At 46.9% G+C, this 9935-nt stretch overlaps 1 long non-coding RNA gene across 1 annotated transcript; it reads left to right on the forward strand.

Annotated features, from left to right (window-relative positions):
* Nucleotides 1-3558: 3558 nt before the first annotated feature.
* On the forward strand, nt 3559-6234 carry LOC146758233 (uncharacterized). The gene is made up of 3 exons (XR_014934904.1): nt 3559-3624; nt 5103-5177; nt 6089-6234. It is a non-coding gene; the product is annotated as an uncharacterized LOC146758233 (long non-coding RNA).
* Nucleotides 6235-9935: the final 3701 nt, after the last annotated feature.

Consider the following 9935-nt stretch of genomic DNA (forward strand, 5'->3'; position numbering starts at 1 on the left):
TACAATCATGAAATGGCCGGGGTTGCAAAGGTCCACAGTGCTCATCCAGTCCCAACCCCCTGCTGTGTGCAGGGTCACCAACCAGCAGCCCAGGCTGCCCAGAGCCACATCCAGCCTGGCCTTGAATGCCTGCAGGGATGGGGCATCCACAGCCTCCTTGGGCAACCCGTTCCAGTGCGTCACCAGCCTCTGAGTGAAAAACTTCCTCCTAAGATCCAACCTAAACTTTCCCTGTCTGAATTTAAAGCCATTCCCCCTTGTCCTATCACTGCCCACCCTCACAATGTCATGGTTTTGTACATTTTTCTATTGGTATTCCACATCATAACATCATATAGAGCACAGAGAACAAGTACATGTCCCAGAGGGTCTCACAGTCAGAGAGGGAAACACATCACGGAAGTGATGCTGTCTCTCTCTCAAACTGCCTGGTAGCGAGTCTGGGTGTGCTTCCAAGCCGTGGCACCTTCAGTTTCAAAGTAGGCTTCTCGGTCTTCGGAAAACCTCTCTCTCTCTTTCCCTTTTATTTTACTTGGCTTATTAGCCTCAATTTCCATTAGATTGTAATTAGTAAAATAATAAGTTTTCCTCCTTAGATCGTTGCCACTTCTCTGTTTGTTTCCTTGAGTCCAGCTCCCATCTCCCTACCCCTTTCTTATTTTCCCTTCCTATACGCTGGGAGCCAGGGGGAACAGGAGCCTACTGCCCCTCCCCGTCACAGACATAGATTGATCTAGATAACACCGTGACACAGCAATTCCTCCTCTGTATACGCTCCCTTCAAGTACTGCAAGGCCACAACGAGATCTCCCCAGAGCCTTCTCTAAGCTAAACAAGCCCAGTTCCCTCAACCATTTCTCACAGGAGAGCTGCTCCAGCACCCTGACCATCTTAGTGGCCTCTATATTCTTTCAATATACGTACACACGACGGCGAGATTGAGACACAACAGGATATATAGTTTATAAGAGTTTATTAAAAGTTGTTGTTGTTTAGGGAAATGGGGAAGGGAAGTCGGGTGATAGAAAAGAGATAGGAAATAAAAGCAAAGAGTCTTTGTAGAAAGCAAGAGAGAATTAGTCACCACTGGGTTTCCAGCATGACTCGTAGTTCAGATGTTGATCTTCAGTAGAGATGGTCGTCAGAGGGAGCAGGGAAGCATCTGTTTGCATCTTGCCTTCACAAGATACAATGGTTCCATCCCCAGATCTCCCATACCAAGATGGAGTCATTTGGTCACAGGCCGGATCTTCCACTGGTAAGCTCTCTCCAACGTGACACTGACTGCCACAAGGAAACAGCCACCTCTGGCCTCCTAAATAGGTCTCAGAGTCTTATTGCTCACAGGATGTGAGCTTGCAGCCAAAACAAGAGAAGGGTTCGGACAAAGGTCTCTCTCAGCGTCCGAACAGCAGCAGTCTGATGTAGCGATCTCTCAGCTCCCTGAACTCACGCAGCGCTATGGAGTGGGCGTCCGGGTCCTCCTCCAGGTGCTGGAAGAGGTTGAGCGGCTTGGCGGATCGGAAGGACTGCGGCAGGACAATCGTGCTGTGCACCGACTTGCTGCCAAGGAAGAAGTGGTTCAGGCATTTCTCATCCAGGCAGAAGCGCAGGTACCGCAGGAGATTCTCCATCCGATTCAGGAAATACTTCCTGCGCCACTTCTTCAAAGGGATGATGACCAAACTGTGGAGGACAAGAGTCTTGATGACATAGGTGGAAAAGCCCATGCCCACTAAGATGCTGGCAAGCAACGTCAGGCAGTGCAGGTGGGAGCTGTCCTGTCCGGTACTCCTGGCCGTGTGCTGGAAGAACTTCTTTTCTGCCAAAACACAGCTCTGTGGCCATGTTGTGCTGGGCGTAAAGCCGGCGTCTGTGTTCTGGCTGGTCAGGTAGATGTCCGAGTATTCTTGCTGCACCCCGAACAGCAGCTCGACGAGGACTTTTTCCCCGCTGTAGGCTTCTGTCAGCTGGAGCTTGCAGGAGCGTCTGGAAGGCAGCACCTTCAGGCTGTAGGCGTGCGCGTGGTGGGTGGTCTTCCAGATTGCTGCCACCTGTACGGTGAACCAGGTGACAGTTCTCTCCACATCCAGGTAGGAGTCAGTGCAGAGAGTCTGTAGCAGGCTGGGGTCCTGATTTTGGCTCAGCTCTTCCTCGTGGTGGTGGAGGAAGCACAGCACATTCCCCAGCTGCTTCTCCCTTTGGCACATGCACTGAAGCTCCACGCGGACGCGGGAGTTCCTTGCCAGCCCGTGCCCTTCATCTCCCAGCTCCAGGAGGAAGGTGTGCCCGGGGGGAGGCTCTATGGGCACGAGCAGGCAGTACACATTGTCCCACTCCTGGGGACTCCAGCCTTCAAAGGCACTGCCCACCCCAATGGCAGGCTGCAGCACCGGGAAGAAGCTGTTGGACCAGATGAATCTGAAGGTCTGCACGAGCTCGTTCATCAGCTCCTCCACTATAGGGCACCTGGTGGCCCTTCCTTCCACCTTTTCCAGGGCACGCCTTGTGAGAAATTTTGTCAGTGCTGAATCTTTGAAGTCTTCTTCCTCGTCATCCTCCTCTTCTTCCTGTTCCTCCTTTTCCACCAATTCCACCTGCTCCTGCTGTTCTACCTGCTCCTGCTGTCCGCCCTGTTCCACCTGCTCCTCCTGCACCTGCTGTTCCTCCTGTTCCACCTGTTCCTCCTGCACCCGTTCCTGTTCCTCCTGCACCTGCTGTTCCTCCTGTTCCACCTGTTCCTCTTCCTCCTGCACCTGCTGTTCCACCTGTTCCTCCTGATGTTCCTCCTGTTCCTCCTTTTCCACCTCTTCCTCTTCCTCTTCCTTCACTCCCGATGCCTCCTCCTTGCCACTGGAGCTGTCATTTTCACTGCTGCTTTCATCACGCTTTTTCATTTTTAGGGACTGCACCATGTTCCAAAAGAGCAACAGAATCAGTCCCATACTGAAACAGATCTTCCAGTGCTGCAGCAGAGCAAAGAGCAGAGATGACATGTCCACCCAGCTCTGCTGCTCATTCCTCTGCTCAATCTCGTGCTGCGGAGGTATCATGTGCTTTTGCAGATCAACCTCGCGCCGCTGCACGTTCTCGAGCATGAGCACATCAGTATTGACACTGACACTTAGCGCCCGCACCAACAATGCGAGAACAAACACCAAAGCCATGATCTGCAAGAGATGGGAGAGAGGGGCTCAGTGGGGCTGGGAGGGAGCGGGGCCAGGAGCCGCATGGCCCTGTGCTCAGGTAGGAGCAGTGGGTACGAGGGAGCTGGGTGGCAGCAGGGACCGAGGCCAGCGCTGGCAGGGACAGTTCCAAGCACTGCCCGTGGTGCTCCCACAGGGGCCGCTGTTTGAACCACATCCCTCGTCCAGCCCGACCTTCCCCTGCTGCTGCACTCACCATTGGCCCAGGTCAAAAATGCAGCAGCGCTGCCTGCCTGTGGCCCTAAACCCATCCCCTGCATTGTGATGCAATGCATTCCTGCTGATGTCACAAATGGGCTGCCCGACTCCACCCTTCTCAGCTGCCCAGGGTGGGCACATGGCCACTGAGCCACGGCACTGCCTCAATTTGGAGGCATATCTCTGGACAGAGCTCCTGGGGACGCTCTTTACTAAGCAGGTGGGAGCTGCCCGGGCCTTTCTTTAAAATAAAATGGGGTGGTATTTCCCATGGATGCTGTGCTCCTCATGTGCCACCCCACAGGTTATGTTCCAAACACACTGTCCCTGGAAAATCATTTGGACAGAAATGGAAAATCAAAACTACTGCTCCTGAGGAAACATAAGAATTTGCAGCATATGCAGAAACTCATTTTAGTGCTGAAATGCCACAGAGGGAACAAAGCTGAAGATCAGTGCCGGTCATGTCAAAGTCTCAGCACCTGACATCACACAGCCCTTTGCTGATTGCTCCCTCAGCCACCGGTGGTCTGAACGTCCTCTGAGCAAAAGGCCAGATGGCTCGATCCAAGCAGCTCAAAGGGGCTCTAACAATGATGATTAGGATGCCCACATGTGCAGCAGCCTCTTCAGCTGCATGGGCTCTGGCTCCTTTGGGTGAGCTTATGCTGTAGAGAAAACAGCAGGAGCAACTGCTGTCTACCCCATGTTGCAAAATCACATGTGCACGAGGCAGGAATATTTCTCAAAGGCCAACAGAGAAAGGCTTGGCTGGGAGCCTGTGGGTGTTGAACCAAGGCAGCCCTGCAGGCACAGAGTGGTCTGGTAGGTAAGGAGACAGCCCTGTAGGACAGGAGCGTGATGGCAGCTGTCAGACCAGCTGTGCTTCACCTGCATACCTTGCTGCCTGCAGCACAAGGCTCCCAGCCATGGCTGTATTGACTTCTGGGAGGTAAGGCCAGAGTCACCTCCTGAAGCCAGGGGAGATCCCAGATCAACAGGGTTGGAAGTCATTTGAACCTCACGAGATCCCCTAGACCAAATCCCCTGCTACAGCAGGTTCCCTAGTGTAGGTTTCTCCACAGAAGATAATCGCTCTTCTTCTCTGTTTCCGGTAACAAGGATATCAATAAATATTATTAACCAACAGAAGCTGTGTAACCCAGTGAAACAGGACCTATTCTTTCCTGAATCTGAATTCAGCATTCAGATTTCTGTACTTCACCAGTCTCTGGGTGTCTGTTGTTTCCTGCATTTGGCGGAGCCTTGCAGCCGGAGCTCCAGGCTGGTGCCTTCCAGTGCCAAGCAGTGCAACTACAATGGGGGGCAAGTGGGAAGCCAGTCATCATGGTAACACTGGAGCACTTCTGACATCCTCCTCTCCAGATCCTCCTCTCAGGCATGTTAAACTTGACTCTGTGCTTATCTCAGGTCACTGTGCTTAGCGAAGGCCTTTACCAAAACAGTGTTGGAAATGTCAGTGAAGCAGCTCCTCAAACTGTTTGTATCCTGTTCCCCTTCTGCAATCTGGTCAGCCTCCACATGTGAGGCTTTGCTGCTGCTGCTCAGAGAATCACCAATGTGGGTTCCTCTGTAGGCAAACCAGTCAAAGCCCCTTGCATTATGCATCTATCCAGTGCACCCTCAATAATTTTGCACATGACAATAAACTTCCAATCTCTACTTTTTGCATTTCAGGTAAACAACTAAACTGAATACTCATTAACAACCAAGAAATAAATCCGGACAAGCACTTGAACTGCACACTCACAGGTGAGCACTCACCACAGTGTGAATGCAGACTGTGTGCACAACTGAGACAAATGTAGTTTGCAGCCCTGGAAGGAGGATGCTCTCCACTGGTTCCCATCATTTATTGCTCAATTTCCCTCAAGTGAGACAACGGAGAGAAAATCAGCTCTGTATGCAGAAACCAGGAGCTGTCTATTAATGTGCTTGATTTTCACTAACCTGAAAATCATGCTTATCTTGTTCAAGTTTTTATGCAGGTCTTACTTCATATTTTTGAAAGAAATCTTTCTATGAAGTCACAAAAAACCTGTGATTTTTTGTCAGAAGTACTTTTCTAAACAAAACAGTGATGACGTATTTCCAGTTCTTCTCCAGTCAGTTCACACATGGCCTAGTGCATCCCCTCCAGTGGTGCACTCCCCATGTGAGACAGAAATGCGATGAGAAATGTCATTAAGTGTCATTGTGTTGTTATAAACTGTGAGGTCTGGAGGCTGCCACGTGGAAGCACCTCTGATTGGGAGTGAGACACTGAAGGAAGCTCTCATTTTGAAGGGCTTTTATCCAGTTACAGTGGGCTCATAGTTTCTCTGATGATGAAAATATAATTGAGGAAGGTGCTCCTGTCAGCAAGACTGATGCTAAAGTGCTCCCAAGCTTGGAAAGTGTTTTATTGTTTTTCTGTTGTTATTGTAGCTTTAAAAGACAAGAACGGGAGAGATGGCCAGCAATTCTTTTTGTTGAGTTTGAACTTGTTCTTGGTTGTGGCTGAGGCTCCTTCTTAACAGTTCGGGTTTAGTTCTAACAATGAAACTTTTAAATAATAGACATTTTTCAAACCATTCACAGCGCAGGCTGAGTTCAACTCCCTGGGAAGCCGTCTGTGCAAAATCATGTGTGAAGGAATACTAAAAGTAAGTTTGCTTTTCCAGGCAGAATGTACTGCATAAAGCAGTCTTTAAAGCAGCCCATGCCTATGAGATCACACAAGTCATCTCAGCCTCATGCAGAAAGCACACAGTGAGGGCACGGGGCAGTCTGACCTCTACGCCTTTGGAAATTGAAAGGATTCACTGAACTTCTCCTCCAAAGAAAAGAGAGCTGTTGTTCCTTTTAAAGACCTATTTTATTTCTGAACCACAACACATCAGACCACGACCCAGCATCTGCCTTAAGATATCAAAAATAGTTTTCTTTTCAATGCTGTGTGAAATTTCAGGTTTTCCTTTTCTCATTCTAAGTGTGTAAATGCAGCACTGGCTGCTGACTGCCCGTGCTATGCTAACTTGTTTCAGAGATAATAGAGGTTTCTTCCATGAACACTGAATCTTATTTGCTGACTATTTCCAGTGGAGCACTCAGGAATATTTCTTTTAGTTTTCTTAAAAAGATAATCAAGAATATACAGATGTGCTCACAGTCTAAGTTGAGTTTGTCTCTATACTGACATCTTAATGCCCTTTTTTCCTGAAATCATGTTTCTTTTGACACCTGTCTGAGAACTGATCAGGGATGAGGGGAAGTCAGAGTTGCACCATGGTGATGCCACAGTTTTCCCTCACATTAACGCTGCACGGGAGAGTTGGTGGAGACAACTGCGGGGTGCTGAGCTGGGAGGAGGAGGAGGGGGAAACGGCACCTGCTGAGCCTTCTGTGCGCCGGCTGTGCTGTGCTGGGGCTGCATGGACTGCAGGCACTGGCTGCTGCCTGCCTGCACGGGCTGCTGGGGGAGCATGGAGCTGAGCCCAGGCAGTGCCCCATCAGAGCAGCCAGCCCATCCCTGTGGGATCGGATGAACCTTTACTGCTTTGCAGTCTCTATGGGCTGAAAACAATCCTGATATAAATAATTTATATGAGAATGTTGTGGAGACAGATTTTCAGTTGTTTTCATTCATTCTCAAAACATGAAATGGTAAATGAGATAGATTTGCTCATCTACACAACACTGCTCTCCTTCACTCTCAAGCCCAGACCAGAGAGGCAGGATGACCTTCTAAGAATCACTGTGGCCCCCCAGGACCAGCAGAGGGAATCCCTCCCAGTGCTGCCTTCTTTTATCACAACCAGAGCAATGTAATCACCGAGGTCTGCTCCTCAATCTGCATGTGGTGCTCATCTCAGTCAAAGAATGTCTGTGGAAGGTTGGCTTTGATTTTTTGTGTGGATTGCATCAATGACAGGTTGGACTCCAGACTCAGTGGGATCATTTTTCATTGCGCTCCTTTCTCTGCAAATCTTCCAAAAATGTTGGTTTCTGCTGAGCTAGAGGAAGGAAGGAGTTCAGGCCTCCTTTACTTTGAACTAATTCTGAATTATTCTTCCATGAAAGTGGGTGATGAAATAAAACCTTCAGTATATGCAAAAACAAAACAAACAAAGCAACAAATGCTTCACAGTCTTTGCATCCTCTAGTTGTATATAGCTGCATCTTGAGAAAGATGAAAGGAACCCAGTGCCTGAATACCACAGTAAACACAGCAAACATTCCCTTCAGTTTGAAAATAAATTCCAAACTCATGGGAGCGGAGCATTTTTCTCAGCACGTTCCTAATTTATCGAGAGCACTAAAATCAATAAAACTATTTCTCTTCAACTTGGAAGCAGACCCAGAGCTCATGAGCATTTGTCTAATTTTAAATAAAAAAGCAAGATCACTTTTCACGTGCTTAGTTTACCCAGAAAATACTGTGTTAGCTCGATTCAATACATCTTTAGGACACTGAAGCAGTCTTCATGTGTCTGTTTTCTAGTGGAGAAGAATGGAAATTCTTTGATCAAGAAAAAAGACCAAAGTTGCAAAAACTGACCAATAAAACCATTCCAACGTAAATCACATCATTGGATGCACTGGTAACATACATGTAAAAATCTGGGAAAGCACCATGTGAGGATCACTTTTAGGTAACATTTGTGTAATTCATAGGATGAGTTTTGCATGTATCAGCTTTCTATAAGTATTCAGTTAATTCAGGTATTCATGAGGCTTCCTACTGAAGCACGGAATTTTAAGTTAATATTGCAGGGTATTTTGAGACAGGATATTCAGAACTGAAAATCTCAAATATTTGTATCTGGGAATGGGTCCTGAAAGTCCTATATAGATTGAAACAAAAACAAATTGAAGACTGGTACATGTTTCTTTCATAAAGACACATAGTGAAATCATAGAAATAGGACTCCTCTATTCCAGACAAGACTGATTCTGTAATGGCAGAAGTTATTCAAGCCAGAGAAATATCAAGAAGAAGAATGCTAGCAGCATTTAACCAGCAGTATATAACCAGAAATCCGAGAGCAAGGAATATGGAAGTAAAGATGTGCAATATAAAGGTCTCCATCAGACTAACTCATTTAAAAATCTCACATTATTATACTTGATCTACATTAGAAGATACATAGAAGGTGTCTTAGGACACATTGTTCCTGTAAGTTTTTTGTGTATCATCTTTGCATCATTCTGAGAAGTCTGTTCCCAGGCCTGCCTGCTTATTTGCTTTGCTCGTTCTTCACTCTGGAATAGATGTAACCCTAATTGAAGTCTTGGGTCACCCTCTCCTAAACCTGAAGCAAATGAAGAATAGAAATATTTATTTTCTTTCAAGCTGTTGGTTCTTATACAGCATTTTGAACTCAGCGTCACAAAGAAACACAAGTATTTCATCAGGCAGTTGTTTTTTAGAACTGCCCTTGGCCTACACTGTCTGCGGTCAAGTGAGCTTCACATTCATCATTCACAGCACACAGTCATTGGTTTTCCTGGTACTTTGCAAGTGCATGGGGAGACACTGTTCCTGATCTGAGTTCGCAGCCTAATGAAAGACAAAATAACAGAGACACTTGTGGCATTCAGAGTACAGGATTGAATTATGGGAGAATAACACACATCACATTCAAAAGTGTTTTCCTGGCAATGTCTGTTCAGAGGAGAATGTGAAAATTTGCTTTCACTGAATCTGAGAAGAAGAGGAAATACCATAATATATTTTCTGCAGATGAAAATGATTTTACAGTGGTTTGCAGATTTTGTGTAATTAATCTGGAAATGGGTTTAGAGTTACAGTATGTCCAGTCTGGCAAATTATGGGGCTCAGCCCTCACATGAGCCAGAATTCTTGCCTCCCCAGTGTTATAGGCTCTGTTTAGGGTTCCCACTTTGTTGTGAGAAGACCTACTGAAATTTTTGTCTCTGATCTCATTCATAAGAAGCTTCTGACAGTGGGGTAGAACTGCCTGCACAGGCTAACCATGGTGTTGCCTAATTTGGCAAGGCTACAGGCAACAGATGAGTTCAAAAGAATTCAGGCAGGCAAACTCTTTGATCGCAAACCTTTCCCTCACAACAAGGGAACCCCTCATGCCAATGGGAGACCTGCTGTGCCTATCAGAGACATTTCACTGCCTTCATCTTCACATGGAGTCAATAGAAGCCAAAACTGGAGCACAGGACTTCACCACCTCTTGTAAAAGTCTCATTTTGTTATGACCCTCAGTAAATTTCTCATCTACTTTCCTCCCTTCCATCTACTCGGCCACATCTGTATGTACCCTCTATGATCTTGGTTTGCTTTCACTGCTCCTCTGCCATTCCCCCTTTGCTCCTCACATTTGTCTGGTTCATTATTTTGCATCAAAATTACATGCATTAATCCCTCTTATTCTAAATATAATCCTATAACTGATCCTATTTGCCTTTCCTATCATAATTCATACTTCCACCAGCTGGAAAATTACTTTACAAGCAATACAGACTGACTTTCATCTGTTTTATACCAATGAC

The sequence above is a fragment of the Coturnix japonica genome, chromosome 16, assembly GCF_054131305.1.
Source record: "Coturnix japonica strain WE chromosome 16, WE-NBRP24, whole genome shotgun sequence".
In the NCBI taxonomy this organism is placed as follows: Eukaryota; Metazoa; Chordata; class Aves; order Galliformes; family Phasianidae; genus Coturnix; species Coturnix japonica.